Raw genomic sequence first — 18981 nt, forward strand, 5'->3', positions numbered from 1 at the left:
CAAATAGTAGAGGAATAGGGAGAGGGTTTGGTAGTGATTTAGGGCAGGGATTTAGGAAAAATGATCAAGGGTCGATGGGAAAAATGATAGGTGAGGGGAAAAGGTGAGTGGAGTGAAACCTTGGCACTAACAACACATTTTAGCAACCCTAGCCATCATTTTCATGGTGATTTCTTATGGTTGACCTTATGCATTTTGGTGACATTCAAACATCTCCACAAACACCATATCAATGATAAAATTTGATGAATAGGTGATGTCGTAAGGCTTACCTCTTGATTTGATAGCCTTCACCAAAATTTGGAGTGGTTTGGCAATATTTCTCGGCCCCTGGTCTGTGTGCACCGCGTGCAATTCCCAGTGCGTCGCGCGCTGTGTAAACATTCAACTGCGGGCTGGCTGCATGTGCACCGTGCCTGGTGAGTGCGCCTCGCTCCTGGGTATGTGCGCCGCGCCCTCTAAACTGGCTCCCACTCACTCAAACGCTCCAATCTCACACTTACACCTTTGCAATATCTTCTCCAAGTCTTGTAATAGCACAATGCCTTGATTTGGGTAAAAACATGTATATATAATGTTGGAAGAGATGGGTTTATTTTTGCATCCTTGAAAACCCACTTTTTTAATGTTTTGTTTTACACTTTTTCACTCACTTTAAAACACACTGATTTTCACTTTACCTTTGACATTTTGGCTCAAATGATGAAATTTTCGGCACATCTTTGCAGGGACTATATGACAAAGCATTTGGCCACGGAAACCATGAATGTATCTAAAAAAGTCAACTAGCGATTTTTTGGAAAATTTTGTCATAAATGACCTTGTTTGACTTTTCTTCAAAACAGAGTTTTGAAGAAGAGTCGAAGTCTATCCACGTGACGATGAAGCTCTCTGAACCATAGTTGTGTAAGGGCCTCCATCTGGCCTGCATGGCTTTACTCGACATGTTTCAAATACCAAATTGATGAATTCCTAGACCCAAACATAGAAAATGACTTTGTCCTGTAAAGGACCAGACCTTGACTGTCATGGACTTTGATGATTATTGGCAAAATCCTTGAGCCAGCAGGAGCCAAACATGAGGGGAAATGATTAGCATGACTTTCTCCGCCAGATCATGGCATGTCCCTAGCGAAATGCAGTTGAGGGAATGGAGCGGGACACCTAAAATTGAAATGCACAAAGAGTTTTGATCTCTGACGGAGGGTTGACCAGACCGACTCTAACATTGGCTCCAATGGAGGATGGTAGCTCCTTGGAGGTGCCAAGAACAACAGATCTTTGGAGGAGCTAGACAGTGCCTTTTTTCCCTTTGGGCTATGGAGTCATCATTTTGATAAACAACACAAGACTCTGACTTATTTATGAAACTCAAATGACCAAGAAATTGAATCAAACTTGACATTGAAATAACTCAAAAACTAACTTTACAGACTGAAACCAAACTGAAATAAAAATGGTATTTACAATGACAATGGAAGCAATGTTACTAAATCAGCAGTGGTACTGCTTGAGCAGCCGACCATTGATCGGCCCTCCAGGGCAATCTTCCCCGTCCATTTCCTTCAGAAGAAAGGAATTCTGACCCCTATATGCTGCAATCTTGAAAGAACCTTTCCAAAGATTTTCAAACTTTCCGTGCTTGCCTTTCTCTTCATTCCTTGCATCCCACTTCAGCACCACATCATCCAACTGAAATTTATCTGCCTTTGCTTTTCTGTCATAGATTTTCTTTATCTTCTCCTGCAACTTGGATGTGTTCTTGAAAACCTCTTCTCTTGTTTGCTGCAAGTGGACCATTTGATTCAACCTTCTCTGCATGGGATCTTCTTCACTGCCGGCCTCCTGAAGAAGTCTGACCACCGGGGCAGCAAGAGAGGCGGGAAATACTATATCAACTCCGTAAACAAGCTCAAACGGTGACATACCAATGGAATTTTTCTGACTGATCCGATCTGCCCAAAGCGCATGGACCAACCTCTTATTCCAGCTCTTTTTATTTATTTCCAGCAGCTTCTTGATGATGTTGACCAATGATTTATTCGAAGATTCTGCCAATCCGTTGCCTTGCGGATGATAGGCAGTTGAATGACCCAAAATGATGTGATATTTATGACAAAATTCAACCATCCTCTTTGATTTGAAAGCTGCTGCATTATCGGTGATTAATTTTTTTGGATAACCAAAGCGAGACAAGATATTATTTCCGAGAAATGAAATGATTACCGTGTCTGTAGCTTGTCTGGTGGGAGCTGCCTCAATCCATTTTGTGAAATAGTCTGTCGCTGTAAGGATCCATCTATGTTGTCCAGAAGAGGCAGGATGAATTTCCCCAATGAAATCCAACCCCCATTGCTGGAAGGGAGCGCTCACCTCAATAGGCTTAAGTGGCAAAGGCTGTAATTTTTATTTTCCTTTGAAAATCTGACATTTATGACAGCGCTTGACCATCTTATACACATCAGCAAACAAAGTAGGGTAGTAGTACCCTGCTCTCAAAATTTTGTTCGCTGTTGACTTCCAAAAAAGGTGACCACCACACTCTCCTCCATGGAAATCCTCCATGACTTTCTTTGCCTCTTCTTCCACCAAACAATTTAACAAAATGCCACTGGGATCTTTCCAATACAATGCAGAATTCAAAATACAAAACTTGGCAGCTTCAATTTGAGTGTTCTCGCTTTGTTTCTAGTCATGTCGGGCGGTGGTGACAGATTTTTCAGCACATATATTATATCTGAATACCATGGGGATAAAGCAAACATTTCGGATACCTAAACAGATGATATTTCCTCATTCTCATCGAACATGGCAGCGATCAGATTTATGTCCAAGCATGCAAGTTTGATTCGGCCATTAGCTTCGCCAACCCCTGTCCTTTGACCAGCTTTGTGGGCTTTATTTCCACATCATATTCCAGCAAGGCTGCAATCCATTTGCCTCTTCTTCCTTCCGGATCAGTCTGCACTAAAATATCTTTTACAGCAGTGTTAGGAACATAGGCCAGAATGTGAGAATGCAGGACATATACCCGGAAATCCTTTAATGCCTTCAACAATGCCAAGGCTTGCTTCTCAATGATGTTGTACTTTAAAGATGCATCCCTTATAGCCCTACTGAAGAATGCAATGGGTCTTTCATGATCATCTCTCTTCTGCAATAATACCGCTGCCATAGTGTGCTCATAAGCAAATGAAAACAATATGAAATCCTGAGTGTAGTCCGGGCTGACTAGAACTGGAGCTGAAGAAAGGGCCAATTTGACCAAGTTGAAAGATTTTATAGCCTCCTCTGTCCATTTCACCTGGATGTCCTTCTTAAGCATGTTGGTCATTTCTCTTAAGTGTTCTGCAAGATTAGGCACAAAGCGACGCAGAAAATTCATCTTACCATTGAATGATTGTATCTCTTTTTTGTTCCTAGGCAGATCGATTTGCTGAATTGCTTGCACACGTGTTGGGTCTATACGAATGCCATCCTTTGAAATGATGTGCCCAAGTAATTTTCCTTCCTCTATGGCTAACAAGCTCTTCTTAGGATTCAGCGATAGACCATATTTCCTGCACTTTTGAAAAACAATTTTTAGGTGATGCATGTGCTCTTCATCAGATTTGGAGAATATCGTCAAATCATCCAGGTTCACCACCAAAAACACATCTTTCTCATTTGCAAAAGCCAAGTCCATTTCCCGCTGAAATGTGGCACCTGCATTCTTTAAACCGAAGGGAATTTTGGTGTAGTGAAAGGTTCCCCATGGAGTGGTGAACGCTGTCTTGTCTCTATCATCTTCATGGACAAAAATTTGGTTATATCCAGAATAACCATCAAGCAGTGACATACAAGATGCCCCCACTACTCACTGAAGTATATGGTCCATCTTGGGCAGTGGGTAGTTGTCCTTAAATGAGACTTTATTTAGATTTCTGAAATCAATGCATAGGCGGATCTCACCGGTCTTCTTGCATACAGGCACTAAGTTAGATATCCAATCTCAAAATCTGATGGGCACAATGATACCTAACTTGTACAACCTGTTTACCTCCTTTTCGATAGATGGCAACAAATTTGGATTTATCCTTCTCAGCTTCTGTCTAAATGGTTTTTGATTGAGCTTGATGGGTATTGTGTGTTGAATAACATTGGTATCATAGGTCTTTAAATCAAAATAGTCCCAAGCAAACACATCAGCAAATGAAGCCATCAAACTGATGTATTTGTCCTTGATCTTTGGCGGTAATGCTTTGGAAAATTTTACAACCTTTGGATTGGCAGCTATATCGATGTTGACTTCTTCTACACCCTTCTCTGTTGGCTGCAATGTTGGCTACAATGTTGGCTTGCGGGCTACATCATCTTGATCAAAAAGTTCCTCTATAGGTATCAAGCCTTTAGGAATGATGTTATTCTTCAGTTGCAATACGTCCATTTTATTGATCTGCACTTCATCTGTACCATTTCCTTTGCCCTCATCGTTTTCTACATCAATTGAGGTTTCTTTGAACTTGCCTTTGTTTAGCAGGAAATCCTTAATCTCCTCATCATCTTGAAACACTTGCCAATATCGCTAGTTTTCTAGAATGGTTGGACGATGCTTGACATGGATTTCAAATTTATTGCTGGAGTTCATGGGGATCTTCAAACTGCTTGCTCCCTTGGCAAGAGCATCAACAATACTATTTTGTATACGAGGCACACATGTCAAGGTGTATTCTGAAAATAACTTCAAGATGTATGAAACTGCATTACGATAGGCCTGCATCGTAGGATGTTTTGCTTGATACTCACCTCTGACCTGTTTTATTACCAATTCAGAGTCGCCATATACCGATATCCTTTTTGCATTCAGCTTTCTAAGAATCTTCAGGCCAGCAATCAGAGCTTTATACTCAGCTTCATTGTTTGAACACTCAAAGGCCATCTTGTAAGAGCAAACCCTCACACTGCTAGACACTTTTTTTGGGGTGGAGAAAGGACTGCATACCTAAATTCCAATTCCAGCGCCATCATTTCCTACTAATCCATCGAAATCTATGGTCCACAAGCCTTCTTCCTCCTCTTGTAAGTGCTGGAAATCTGCTTGCCGTGCCTTTTCTGCTTGTTGTCCATTACTTTCAGCTGATTTCCCAACATTTTCCTGCTTCTCTTGTCTTTCTTTCTTCAAAATTTCTCTGAAATTTTCTGTTATTTCTGGAATGTAATCTGCTTCTACTATCTGACTATCTATATCATTTAAACTATCTGAAAACAAAACAAAAGACTCTAAATCTGTATGTACATAGTTAATAGGATGATTTATAGGTTTCTCCTTACTGGTGATCATATATTTCATTTTCTGTTCCCGATATAACTTCCTCATTTTTCCAAACATCGGGATTGTTGCATAGGAGAAATCCAGCTGCAGTGTCCCTTTCAATTTCACTACCCAAGACCTGGAAAGAAGCATGCCAAACCTTGGAGGAATATCTGCTACCACCACATCCATCAAAACATTTTTCATAGGAAGCTGATCCAAACTCACAACCAAGTCTTTGATGAGTCCTATACATCTTACTCTGCTGGAATAGAATGAATAGAGATCATGATATTGCCGGGTGATGTCCAGACCAAGCTTATCCATGATAGCCTTGGGCATGAGATTGTGAGAAGCTCCAGAATCGAACATGGCATTGTGTAACACAAAATCATGCAATCGTAAACTGATATAGAAGGGTGGCACATCGTTATCAGGAGACTCACCATTCGATGCTTGTCCAAAAATCATTTCAGGCTGATCATCTTCTACATTTACCATGTCGGACATTGGGTCCAAATTCAACATTTTAGAAATCTGTCCTCTATAACTGCTGTTCTTCATTATTTCAGTCAAGGGGATGGATACCTTTAACTTAGAAATCTCATTCTCTAAGCTAAAAGCGGGAGTCTTTTCTACCTCTTTGAATGGGATCTCTTTCCTTTCCTTTTCTTTTGATGTGTCTTGTTGCTGTGATTATTATGCTGATTTTGATTTGCTACCCTCCGGACCAATCACCTCCTTTCCTTTTCTTTGTGTAGCTGATGAATCATTTTGTGTTGTTTCAACCTCCTTCTTTTTCTAAATTGGTTTGGCTGGCACATCTCCGTTTCTAAGTGAATATCGCTGTTGTTGTGCGGACAAAGCATTCATATATCCCCTTTGATATTCTTCTGATTCTTCTTCCAACACAGTGTCGCCAGCTAGAATAAAATCAATGTCGTGGTGTGCAGCTGAATTCACTGCACATTCTTCCTCTTTGGTAATATAAGTAGGCATCTCATTTGGAGTAAAGAGGTGGTTTTCTTCGCCTATTACATTCATGTCCTCATCTGACTCCGGTCCATGCACAAAATTCTGCTGCAAAGGTGTTTGTACCGACTGTTATGCTATCTGCTCTTGATTTCGTTGATCTCTCTGTCTTACTCTGTAGAAATTTTGAATAATTTAACACATATTCACAAACATTATCCTGATCATACAATTATAAGCGGAACATGTATAATACATAATCTCCTCTACGTTGATCATCAATTTATAGAAGAAGAAACATTCACAGGCACACATAGAAGCATCAATCAAACTCATTAACACAGTATGTATCCCGGGGAAAGCATCTCACTAAAAACCCCACACTATCTGTATATTATATTGATTGAATCATGTAACATTACAAATTACAATGCTTATCACAAGCAATCCAGTACTAGCTCCACCTGTTACACACAATACAGCTCAAATTTGATCTCCAAATCTATTCCACTGCTTGCCTGCCTCCACTGCTCAATACCTGCTCAAGAACTGATGAGAATGGCTTCCCAAACTCATATTTCACCTCAAAATAATCACTCACACTTTGTTGGACGTGAGAAAAGGCTACAATACTGGGAAAATACATGAGCAAACTCATTGGCATACTCAATCCCTTGATTGTGAAAGATCTGGTGCACAACTATAGTCACAACTGATAGCAATTTGATTCTCTACCACCTGTCCCTGTTGAACTGAACATGCACTGACATGCAACTGAGTTAACTGATGTATTCATTAGTTGCATCATGAGTTAATAATTAGTTTAACAACTCATCATTAGTCTATTTGCAGTTAGACTAATTACAACTAGTTTAACTAAGTCAAATTGAACACAACTCCATCAACTCCACAATCAACTCCATCAAACTCAACTGATTGAGTTCTAACTGAAGTCATGCATGTAACAACTCAACTGAATCATAAGAAAAGCGTATTTCCTTCTGAAAGCTGCATGACCTCTGTAGCTCAACCTGAAGTGCTCCAAGAGAATAAGATCAAGTTTATAGTCCAAATATTATTATGAGACAATAATATTTGACTTTTCTATTTTTGACAGCCAGTCTAAAAATAGACTTTGATCACTCACACTGTGATCACTCACACTTTGATCAAAAATAGAAGTCCATCTATTTTTCCCAACTTGACTAATCATCCATAAACAACAACCTGCAATCCATAGACATGATCCATATGTCTAAAAATAGACATAGTCTAAAAATAGACTTGCGCCAAAAATAGCCTGCGAGCCCACTTAGTGAAGGCGACTCTTTTCACTAAGCTCCATCATCTTGTTGCACTCTCAACAAGCATTTCTTGTTGCACACTTTTCAACACTCCCTCTCAACAAGAAAGGCTTCCTCTCAAACTCGATCCTGTAACTCTGGAATGTTCTCCATGCAACACATCTGGCCGGTCCACTTGCTCTGTCATCAAAGTCTCTGACTGTTATTGCCTCTGTCAATTGAAACTCTGCATCTCTGTGCTCTTCAGTATCTGACTGCTCTAGCCTCTGTCACTTTGATCTCTGACTGCATCCGTGTTGCTGCTGGTTCTATCTCCCAGCATTGCATCCACACTGCACCTCCCAACTGACCTCCCTGTTGGGCTAGAAACATCCTCTGATGTTGAAGCTCTACCTGCTGCTGACAAGTGCTCCCTCTCTGACATCTGCGCTACTGCAACATCTCCATGCATCTCGCACCATTGCACACCTCTCTATGCCATCTAGCACTCTGCAAAACACTTGTGCCTCTCGCATTGCTGCAGCCTGCTAGCTATGCGCTGTCCTGGGATTCCCTGCACTGTTGCTCTCTCTGTCGCTCCATCCGCATCTGTCTCTACCCAATCAGTCAGTTCCTGCTACTACACATTGGGGCTCCCGTAGCAAGGTCTCATCCAAGAGGTTGGGTACCTCAAGGATCTTGCCCCTCCTCCTTGGGACAATCAATCCACATCACCCCACCTCCTACCTGGAGGTATGGCTGCATGCGATCCCTAGGCCCACCTGGCTCGAAGTTTCCCCCTACTGGAGGTCTCTGCATGAGTAGATGTCTCTACCCAATCTCCTCTCAGCTTCCCCTGTTGTGGCTCCTCCACAACCTCCTGAAGCTGCTGCACCAATCGTGGCTCCTCCACAATCGTCTGAGACTTCTTCTGGCTCTGCATGTTGAGAGGTAATATACGCTCCCTCTCAACCACCAAGTCTCCATCAGTTGCCTCGCTTCTCAAGGCTTTGCATGCATCTTGAACCTCAAGAGCATACAGGTTCTTGACCCGTGAACCAATCTGCTTCACCTGTCTAGTGATGATGCGTCTAAGGAAAACATTTCCCTTACTGAAGACTATATCATAGCCTCTGTCTTCCAACATCGCGATCGACACCAAGTTTCTCTTCAGTCCTGGTACATACTTGACATCGGTCAAGGTAAGGCGAGCTCCATGCTCCCTCTGAAAAATAACCGTGCCTTCACCTGAGACACTATACTTCTCATCATTACCCATCCCTATGAGTATCTGGAGATCTTTCTCCTCCAAAGTACTGAACAAACTTTTGTCACTGGTCATGTGGAAAGAAGCTCCACTGTCAAGAAACCAACCACTTCCCATCATGGATGAAACCATGCATGCGAAGAGTGTGAAATCCAACTCAAACTGCGAAGCAAGTGCCTCACCTTCAGATCCTTCCCCGGATCCCTTCTTGGACTTCTTCTTTGGGCAATTAGTAGCATAATGACCCAACTCATGACAACGAAAGCATCTCACCTTCGCCTTGTCAACCTTCTTCCCATCATTGGAAGAATTGGATTCGGAAAGAGAAACCTTCCCCTTCCCCTTCTTCGCCTTACTCGCTAAGGCACAGTTCTCCTCATCCTGCATGGATGAAGAACCATCTCTGGTGCTCCGTCTAATCTCCTCCTGCACAAGATCCGACCAAAGTCTCTCCCATCCTGGCAGTTTCTCCCTTCCATTCACCGAGTCCTGGTAGCTATGCCAACTCTTAGGAAGGTCAAGGAGTGCTAGACTCACCATCCTCATCCGACAGTCACCCCCACACTTCCCAGCTCATCCCGGCATTGGGTGAACTTTGTGAGATACCTGGGCATACTGTCTCCATTCTCACACTGAATGTTTCTGAGTTTCGCTCTTGCTTTGGAATTAAATTCGAATTCCACCAGCACAAAAACTCAACCGCTTCCGATCTAAAATTCGTGAGAACAAAGTATTTCTTGTACAGAGATCGACTATATGGGCATTCACCGGATATCTCACCTTCCAAAAGAAGGATGAATCCAGAGGCTACCTGCCCTGATTACAGACTCTGCCTGAAGAAATAAATTGTAAACACTTTCTGAATAGTAGATCTGATGATCAATCCTCGCTTGATATCCTGTAAAAATCTCTTCTACAAATCAAGCAACTCTGATACCATGTAGAAAATTTTCTACAAATCATCTTGCTCTGATACCATGTAGAAATTTTGAATAATTTAACACATATTCACAGAGGTTATCCTGATCATACAATTATAAGCGGAAAATGTATAATACATAATATCCTCTACGTTGATCATCAATTTACAGAAGCAGAAACATTCACAGGCACACATAGAAGCATCAATCAAACTCATTAACACAGTATGTATCTCGGGGAAAGCATCTCGCTAAAAACCCCACACTATCTGTATATTATATTGATTGAATCATGTAACATTACAAAGTACAATGCTTATCACAAGCAATCCAGTACCAGCTCCACCTGTTACACACAATACAGCTCAGATTTGATCTCCAAATCTATTCCACTGCTTGCTTGCCTCCACTGCTCAATACCTGCTCAAGAACTGATGAGAATGGCTTCCCAAACTCATATTTCACCTCAAAATAATCACTCACACTTTGTTGGACGTGAGAAAAGGCTACAATACTGGGCAAATACGTGAGCAAACTCATTGGCATACTCAATCCCTTGATTGTGCAAGATCTAGTGCACAACTATAGTCACAACTGATAGCAATCTAATTCTCTATCACCTGTCCCTGCTGAACTGAACATGCACTGACATGCAACTGAGTTAACTGATGTATTCATTAGTTGCATCATGAGTTAATAATTAGTTTAACAACTCATCATTAGTCTATTTGCAGTTAGACTAATTACAACTAGTTTAACTAAGTCAAACTGAACACAACTCCATTAACTCCACAATCAACTGCACCAAACTCAACTGATTGAGTTCTAACTGAAGTCATGCATGTAACAACTCAACTGACTCATAAGAAAAGCGTATTTCCTTCTGACAGCTGCATGTGCCACCTCTGTAGCTCAAACTGAAGTGCTCCAAGAGAATAAGATCAAGTTTATAGTCCAAATATTATTATGAGACAATAATATTTGACTTTTCTATTTTTGACAGCCAGTCTAAAAATAGACTTTGATCACTCACATTGTGATCACTCACACTTTGATAAAAAATAGAAGTCCATCTATTTTTCCCAACTTGACCAATCATCCATAAACATCAACCTGCAATCCATAGACATGATCCATATGTCTAAAAATAGACATAGTCTAAAAATAGACTTGCGCCAAAAATAGCCTGTGGGCCCACTTAGTGAAGGCAACTCTTTTCACTAAGCTCCATCATCTTGTTGCACTCTCAACAAACATTCCTTGTTGCACACTTTTCAACATATTCTATATTGTGGCTGCTGCTGGCCACGAAAGTTAGGATTCCTAACTTGTGGCTCTGGCTTGTCAAGTTTTACCCTTTCAAGCATCTGCTCTACCTTTTTGAGAAGTTGATCCATTGAAGAAGATTCTTCTTTCACAGTGGTTTTCTTCTCTGCTTTTGCTCTAGCTCTTTTGGACAGCAGATTTGCTTCAACACTGATCGCAATTTTCTGCATGTCTTCCATTGTGGCCGGTTCTCTCTCTCTTAATTGGTACGCCATGTCAGCATCAAAACCATCTGGAAACTTCATCATTGCTAGTCCCACAGGTGGTTTTAGATGATCTAGAATTTCGTTATAGACTGCATTAAATCTAACACAATAGTCTTGGACTGACTCACCAGCGTTCCGTTTGATTTGTTCATATTCGGCCAGAATTTGAAGGGGATTCTTTTCACTTCCCACCAGTTCAAAAATTGTCTTTGTAGTTCAGCCAAGGTAGTGATACTTGCTGCTGTCAAACCTCTGAACCATTTCCTCACATCACCTGCAAATGTCTGTACAAAGAGCCTCATTTCCACGTTCTCCGCATCGATCTCTTGAAGTTCATAGAAGTCTGCCATTTTGTCTACATGTTGCTGAGCAGTAATGCTGTTAGGAGTGCCATCAAAAAATGGGATTTTACTTTGATAATCCGTTGGCATATCATCTAGAACTTGGGGTAGAACAAGGGGTGCGAAACGGGCAACCATCATTCTCGGTGGATTTGGCCTTGGAGGTGTTGGAGGAGTGTGCACAATTTTCAAGGGTCTTGCAATTGGAGTTTGGGGCTGTGTTGCAATGTAATTATCAATTAACCTATTAGCTCTTTCTATTTCGACGTCTACAAGAAATTTCAGATTGGGGACAGTATAATCAACAACCCTTTCGGATTTAGACTCAAACAATGATATCTCAAACCGTTCGTCAAACTCAAGCTCTTCAAGATACTTCAAAAATGTCAGGACATGAATGGGATTTGAAAGCGGGAGTTATGTTGCTTTCTTAACGAAGGAGTCTTGGGATCAAATTGGGGTTTTCGTAAATATGAGGAGGATCCAGGTCTAGATTTTTTCTGGTATATCGTCTCGAAGCCAGCGTGCTATTGAGAAAAATCACAGGACACAACCAACTTACTCAGCCTTTCCAATCCTAATCTCATCATTCAGAAGCTTAGAATTATTATGAAACTAGGGGATTTGATTTTAGTTTGTCCCCAGTATGATCACCACTATGTTAGCACCTAAATCTGCCTTAGGCTGAAGGAAGGCAAAAATTAGGGTAACCACAAACCACGCTCAGTCTGGTAGCTAGCCCTACTAGAGCAGGAGAGGGCTCTCTCCGAGTCATGCTCAGTGGATAGATAATCGAAAACGGTCTGAGATGAATTACAATGAAATATTTACCTTAGGGTAGTAAGTGAATAGGGATTCTGGAAACAATTTTCATGAATGACCAAGCTTCTGGGAAGTTATGGGACCGACGCTCAGCAAAGAACAAAGAATTTAATACAAAGGCACAGATTATTCCGTGAGGCAAGGTAGGCGGAAAATGTAACAATTTAGTTTGAGGTACCGCTGCATGAATAGATTGCTAAAGAAAGTGAAAAGGGCATAGTGACATGAATCCTTTTCAACAGAAGGATAACACTGAACATGAAATTTTCCCACAGGCAGAGCAATAAAATTGAATTCTACCTAATCTCACTCAGAAAATTTCACCGGAAATGAACATGAATTGGATTATGAAACATAAAGAAATACATATGAAAACATAAGAAACACATTTTCTACACTCACAACCACAAGAATCTCATGAAACAGAGCCGCTGCCTTTCATTAATTCTCTGTCAAAAATACACAGTGAAGAAACAAAGTTTCTTTCCCACAGTCTCCCAGAAGTTACAAGCCAACCAAGCCTTTGCAAATAACTTGCATACAATATATAGAATGTGTGAGGAAGAGATAGAATGCCCAAGGGTTGGGGATTTACTCGAATCGTTACAAAATGGAGATGGAGAGCCAACCATCAGCTACATGTGCAGCGCTACAAACATGACATTTGGCTTTGGGATGACCGTTTTCCTTCCTTCGCCACTTGGATAGAAGCCAATCTGGAGAAAAAACTCTTTAAATGCTGTCTTTGGTGCGAAAAAAATGCAGTGTAGATGAGCGGGCCCACTTGGAGAAGTCGCGAACCGAAATTTCGTGAAACGGAACCAAATTGGCAATTTTTTCCTCTGTGCGCCGCGCCATTTTTTCTGTGAGTCGCGCTACTTTGGGGCTTGTTTTGGGGCACTTTCAGGTGTCCAAAATGTGCCCAAGTGGGCTTGCTGGAAAGCCTGTCTTGTCTAATTTCTAACCCAACTATAATTTTCAATTTTGGTGCTCATTTGCCCCTCCAAATCTCCATTTTCCCAAGACTGCTTTCTGTGTGTCAAAAAAGTGGCAGAGAGGCCATTTTTGGGTGTTTTTTTACCTTTAGGAGACCTAGATCTTGCCCAAATATCTTTCCTGGACACCAATAGTCGTAATTTGCCATGCTGAACCCAAAACTGCAAGCCATCCTCATTTGGAGCCCTAGAATTCTAGCGTTGCGCCAGTGGCGCGACGCACAGGGAGAAAATCCCTATTTTTTACCCAAAAAATTACCAAGTGACTAAAATTTCCCAATTTTTTTTGAAATTTGGGCTGGAGGATCTCTATGGGGTGTTATGATGGCCCAAGGAAGCCTCAACCAAGATTCGAAGCCAATCTTGCTCTTTTTCCCCTTTTTCTCTTCTTGTTGCTTTCCTCAATTTTGCCTTCAAGTTCCTTATCCGGGCCTGTGCACTCATGTTTCGCACCCTGTAACGGAAAGCCATATGTCTCAATAGAGCAAGGTCCTGGTCGACTTTGTCCAATAGCCTCTCCAAATGCATGTTGACCCTCTCAAGGTTGGCATATCGACCCTCATTGATTGCTTGCTCCAAAGATGTGAGCGCAACCCTTCTTCTTTGAGAAGCTTGGCGATGCTCGCGAATGTTTTGCAGCTCCATGATCATCTATTGGTCCTCTAGCTGCTTGTTTCTCTGTCCCAGGTACTTCATGTTCCACTTGGCCCTCTCCAAGTCAAGGGATAAGGACTCAATCACTGACTGCTGCTCCTGGATGATCTCTGTAAGCTCCACATTCGTTGGTTCTGCATCTGTCTCATCATACTGGAGGAGAACAAACTTGGTCTCTCGCTCACTTGATGGCCCTTCCTCCTGCACTGGCTCCTTACCCTTACCTTTCTCCTGTGACGTTCATGTCGAAAGCGAGGCCCCTTCCACCCCAGGTGGAGATAACACTTGCTTTGTTGCTGCAAATAAGGGTCTACTGCCTTTCTGATAGGTGATGTATACTGGCATAGTAGCAGTCTCATGTCACTCATACTGATGAGATGGGCCCCCTATCTCATGCTCTACCTCTGAAACCACTTGTGGAGCGTTGAAGAAGTCACGGGAGATGAAGTCCTCCCAAGCAATACCCTGCAATCCCAAATGATGGTCCACCAAAATCCGGATAAGGGCCAAGTGTTAAACACTGTTGAGATGCTGTGGAGGGGTCTTGTGCTGCATGAAATTTCTCATCCTCTGTATGTTCCTGCAGATGAAAAATGGGAGGTTCATCATCCGCACCCAGGTAAAGTGCATGAGAAACCTGATGTGATAGGCATAAAGGCGAGAAAACCTCCCCTCGCAACTGAATTACTTCATGATCAATTTCATGAGCGGGGCATACTCATCTTTCAAAAATCTGAATGGAAAAACTCTCGTAAGGTGGCTCAAACAACTGTCTTTGATGTAAGGCTCATAATGATGCCTCTCTACCTTCTTCTTCTTATGCCACTGCTCTCCAATGTTTGGTATGCCTGTTGCCACTAATATAGTTTCAGGTGTCAATGTGAAAGTGACCCCAACCAAGATAGACTGTCCTCCATGTAGGTGAAGTGCAAAAAGACGGGCCAACTCATGATGAACTCTGACATCTGCCACCCTTTGACAAAATTCAAAACATGCTAAGTGCTGGAAACAAGACATAGCAAGAGGGCATGCTTGCAACTCGGTGAGGGTGTTTGGCTCATCTCTAAGATGTCTTCCACTCTAGTGATGTTTCGTGTGGGCCCTTTCTCCTGAAGCTGTATCACTGTGGGTCTCCTCCTCATATTCTGATGAAACTTCAGATGCCATTACTATTGTTTTTACCTTGAGTTTTATGCTGCCCTTTGATTCCAATGAAGCTGGTAGTTGCTCTGTCAATCTACCACCAAGGGGACAATAAAACAGGGAATATTAGGAAGGGAATGATGTAATGGGAATAGGGGTTAAAGGGAGAGATTTGTCAGGGACTTGGGAGTAGTTTGGGTATAGTTTTGATGGGGTAGGGTTTGAAACACCTTGGCAGCACTGTTACTGTAGCACAAACCCTAGGATCATGGTTTCTTTGTGTCTTCTTTTGTTTGCTTTGTAAATTTTTTTTGCATTTTATTTATACTCCTAAAACCATGCTATTCCTCTCAATTTTGATGCAAGAGTGGAGGTAGGTTGCCTACCTTTCAAATTTGATGAGCATCCACAAAATTTTTGGGCGAATTAATTGGTTTCTAGGCTTTATATCCCTGTGCGCCACGCGCAATTCCCAGTGCGCCGCGCCAGTGGCAGATTTACACAGTGAACGGGCTCTATGTGCACCACGGCTAATGAGTGCGCCGTGCTCCTTTGTGTGTGTGCCATGCGCTCTGAAATCACCCTAAATTGCTCCTATCCTTTGAATCTTCAACTCTTTCGACCATGTACCTTTCTTCCATGGCCTTGCTTGCACAATGAGCTGGCCTTATGGTGATTTTGAGTTGACCAAATAGTGGAGGAATAGGGAGAGGGTTTGGTAGTGATTTAGGGCGGGGTTTTAGGAAAAATGATCAAGGGGAGATGGGAAAAATGATAGGTGAGGAGAAAAGGTGAGTGGAGTGAAACCTTGGCACTAACAACACATTTTAGCAACCCTAGCCATCATTTTCTTGGTGATTTCTTATGGTTGACCTTATGCATTTTGGTGACATTCAAACATCTCCACAAACACCATATCATTGATAAAATTTGATGAATAGGTGATGTCGTAAGGCTTACCTCTCGATTTGATAGCCTTCACCAAAATTTGGAGTGGTTTGGCAATGTTTCTCGGCCCCTGGTCTGTGTGTGCCACGCGTGTGTAAATTTTCAACTGCGGGCTGGTTGCATGTGTGCCGTGCCTGTGTAAATTTTCAACTGCGGGATGGTTGCGTGTGCGCCGCGCCTGGTGAGTGCACCGCGCTCCTGGGTATGTGCGCCATGCCCTCTAAAACTGGCTCCCACTCACTCAAACACTCCAATCTCACACTTACACCTTTACAATGTCTTCTCCAAGTCTTGTAATAGCACAATGCCTTTGATTTGGGTAAAAACATGTATATATAGCCTTGGAAGAGATGGGTTTAATTTTTGCTTCCTTGAAAACCCACTTTTCTAATGTTGTGTTTTGCACTTTTTCAGTGACTTTAAAACACACAGATTTTCACTTTACCTTTGACATTTTGGCTCAAATGATGAAATTTTTGGCACATCTTTGTAGGGACTGTATGACAGAGCATTTGGCCATGGAAACCATGATTGCATCTGAAAAATTCAACGGGTGATTTTTTGGAAAATTTTGTCATAAATGACCTTGTTTGACTTTTCTTCAAAACAGAGTTTTGAATAAGAGTCGAAGTCTATCCACGTGACGATGAAGCTCTCTGAACCATAGCTGTGTAAGGGCCTCCCTCTGGCCTGCATGGCTTTACTGGACATGTTTCAAAGACCAAATTAATGAATTCCTAGACCCAAACATAGAAAATGACTTTGTCCTGTAAAGGACCAGACCTTGACTGTCATGGACTTTGGTGGTTATTGGCAAAAGACCTGAGCCAGCAGGAGCCAGACATGAGGGGAAATGATTAGCATGACTTTCTCCGTCAGATCATGGCATGTCCCTAGCGAAATGCAACTAAGTGAGTGGAGCAGTACACCTAAAACTGAAATGCACAAAGAGTTTTGATCTCTGACAGAGCGCTGACCAGACCAACTCTAACACCATGATTAGGGTTTTATAACTTTTGGCCGAGCCGGTCTAGATACCCTGTAAATATCCACAATATACCTAAAAAATCCACTATGATACCAATATGATCCATAAATAATCATGGATATTCCATTGGAGAGTTCATCACAATAGATCTTATAAAATTATCATTTAAAAATATGAAATTCTACACTATTATAGTACTATTTCGTTTTAGATTTATGGATTTGTTGAATACTATTAATAGTGCATGCATGAAAATTTAAATTATGCAAAAAATAAAGAATAATGAAATAAAATCTCATACACACATTTGGCATAATATATGACATGGTAAACCCTTTTTGGGAGAAAAACCTAGCTGAAAGTTGAGGCCACTATGCTCTCTCTCTCTGAATAGAAAATATGTGTGAGTACAAAGAAGTATGAACTGTGGCTTGTGGGATAATAAAATGCACAAATCTTCTCTGTGTGCTTTATCTCCTATCCCTCTCAATTATTTTTCTCAACTATGGAACAAATTCACTCGAAAGAATGGAACCCTTTTAGCTCCCAGTGGCCTGGTTATAACACAACCCGATAACTTACTAGTGGTTAGTTTTGACTACCTCAAATCTTAACCAGAGCTATAATATAAATTCTTCTAGAGCCTTCTACATCATAATCGTGTGGCTAACCCCTTTTTCATGAATAATGGGGGCTGATGTGGCATCCTATTGAGTTATGGTAGTGAAAATAGGATGGTCAACTTTTGAGTGACATAACTTTCGTATATGGGCTCTAATTGACATGATTCAAGATGTGTTGTTGGAAAGGTCTTTATGTGTATAGTACAAAAAAAAGGTGTGATGCTAAAGAGGTAATTTTTTTACCTTGAAAAAACATCATTTTATTCCTCAATACACTCGTGGAAGGTTTGAGACCCCAATTTGCAAAACTGGGTCCCGCCTTTAAAAATGGTCTTGACAGTTGATTCCTCCACTTTTTCCACTCTGAAAGTATCAAGATGTATGACAAACAATATAATGATCCAATCCGGATAAGCTAACTGAGTTTTTCCCCATGGGCTTTATACTTATTTACTTTAATGATTTATTTATTTATTTATTTATTTTTTATTTATTTTTAATTTTTAAAATTTTTTTTATTATTATTTTTTGTTTGTTTAAATTTTAAAGTTATGTAACATTAGGTGATGACATCTCTATAAAGCACCTTGTTACTATCAGTGCAATAACATCATTATAACAATATATAGTTGTATTATTATATAGCTAAATAATATAACTATTATAATATCGTTATATAGAATTATTATTATAATAACCAAATAACAAGATTGTATAACTAAAATATATTTTTATAATAACTTTAAAATTACATAATATAGAATATTATATAATAATAATAATAATACAATCACTAAATAGCAACATTATATAGTATTATGAATATAAAAACATTATTATGGCCCCAAGGTGGGTAGCTCAATTGGTTATCATCATGATATGAAGTCTTTGTGAAGTTTGAGGTTCAAATCATTATGATTTACCATATGGGTTTTGCTTGGGGGCGCGCATGGTTTCACCTAGAGGTTATAGTGGTAGTGGTTAGAATCAACCTTATATCACAAGAGTATGAGCGTGACCAAGTTCTCAATACCATATATATATGAAAATAATTATACTATTATGATGAAAATATAATAACAATTATATAATATTATTACTATAAAAACGTTATAATATCATCACACAAAAATTAATAGTATCAATACTAATATAAATCTAGATTAAGTATAATATAAAATACATTACTCACATGCAAAAACA

Source organism: Pinus tabuliformis, chromosome 6, assembly GCF_031772625.1.
Source record: "Pinus tabuliformis cultivar Carrire ecotype Pingquan chromosome 6, CPIR1, whole genome shotgun sequence".
Taxonomy (NCBI): Eukaryota; Viridiplantae; Streptophyta; class Pinopsida; order Pinales; family Pinaceae; genus Pinus; species Pinus tabuliformis.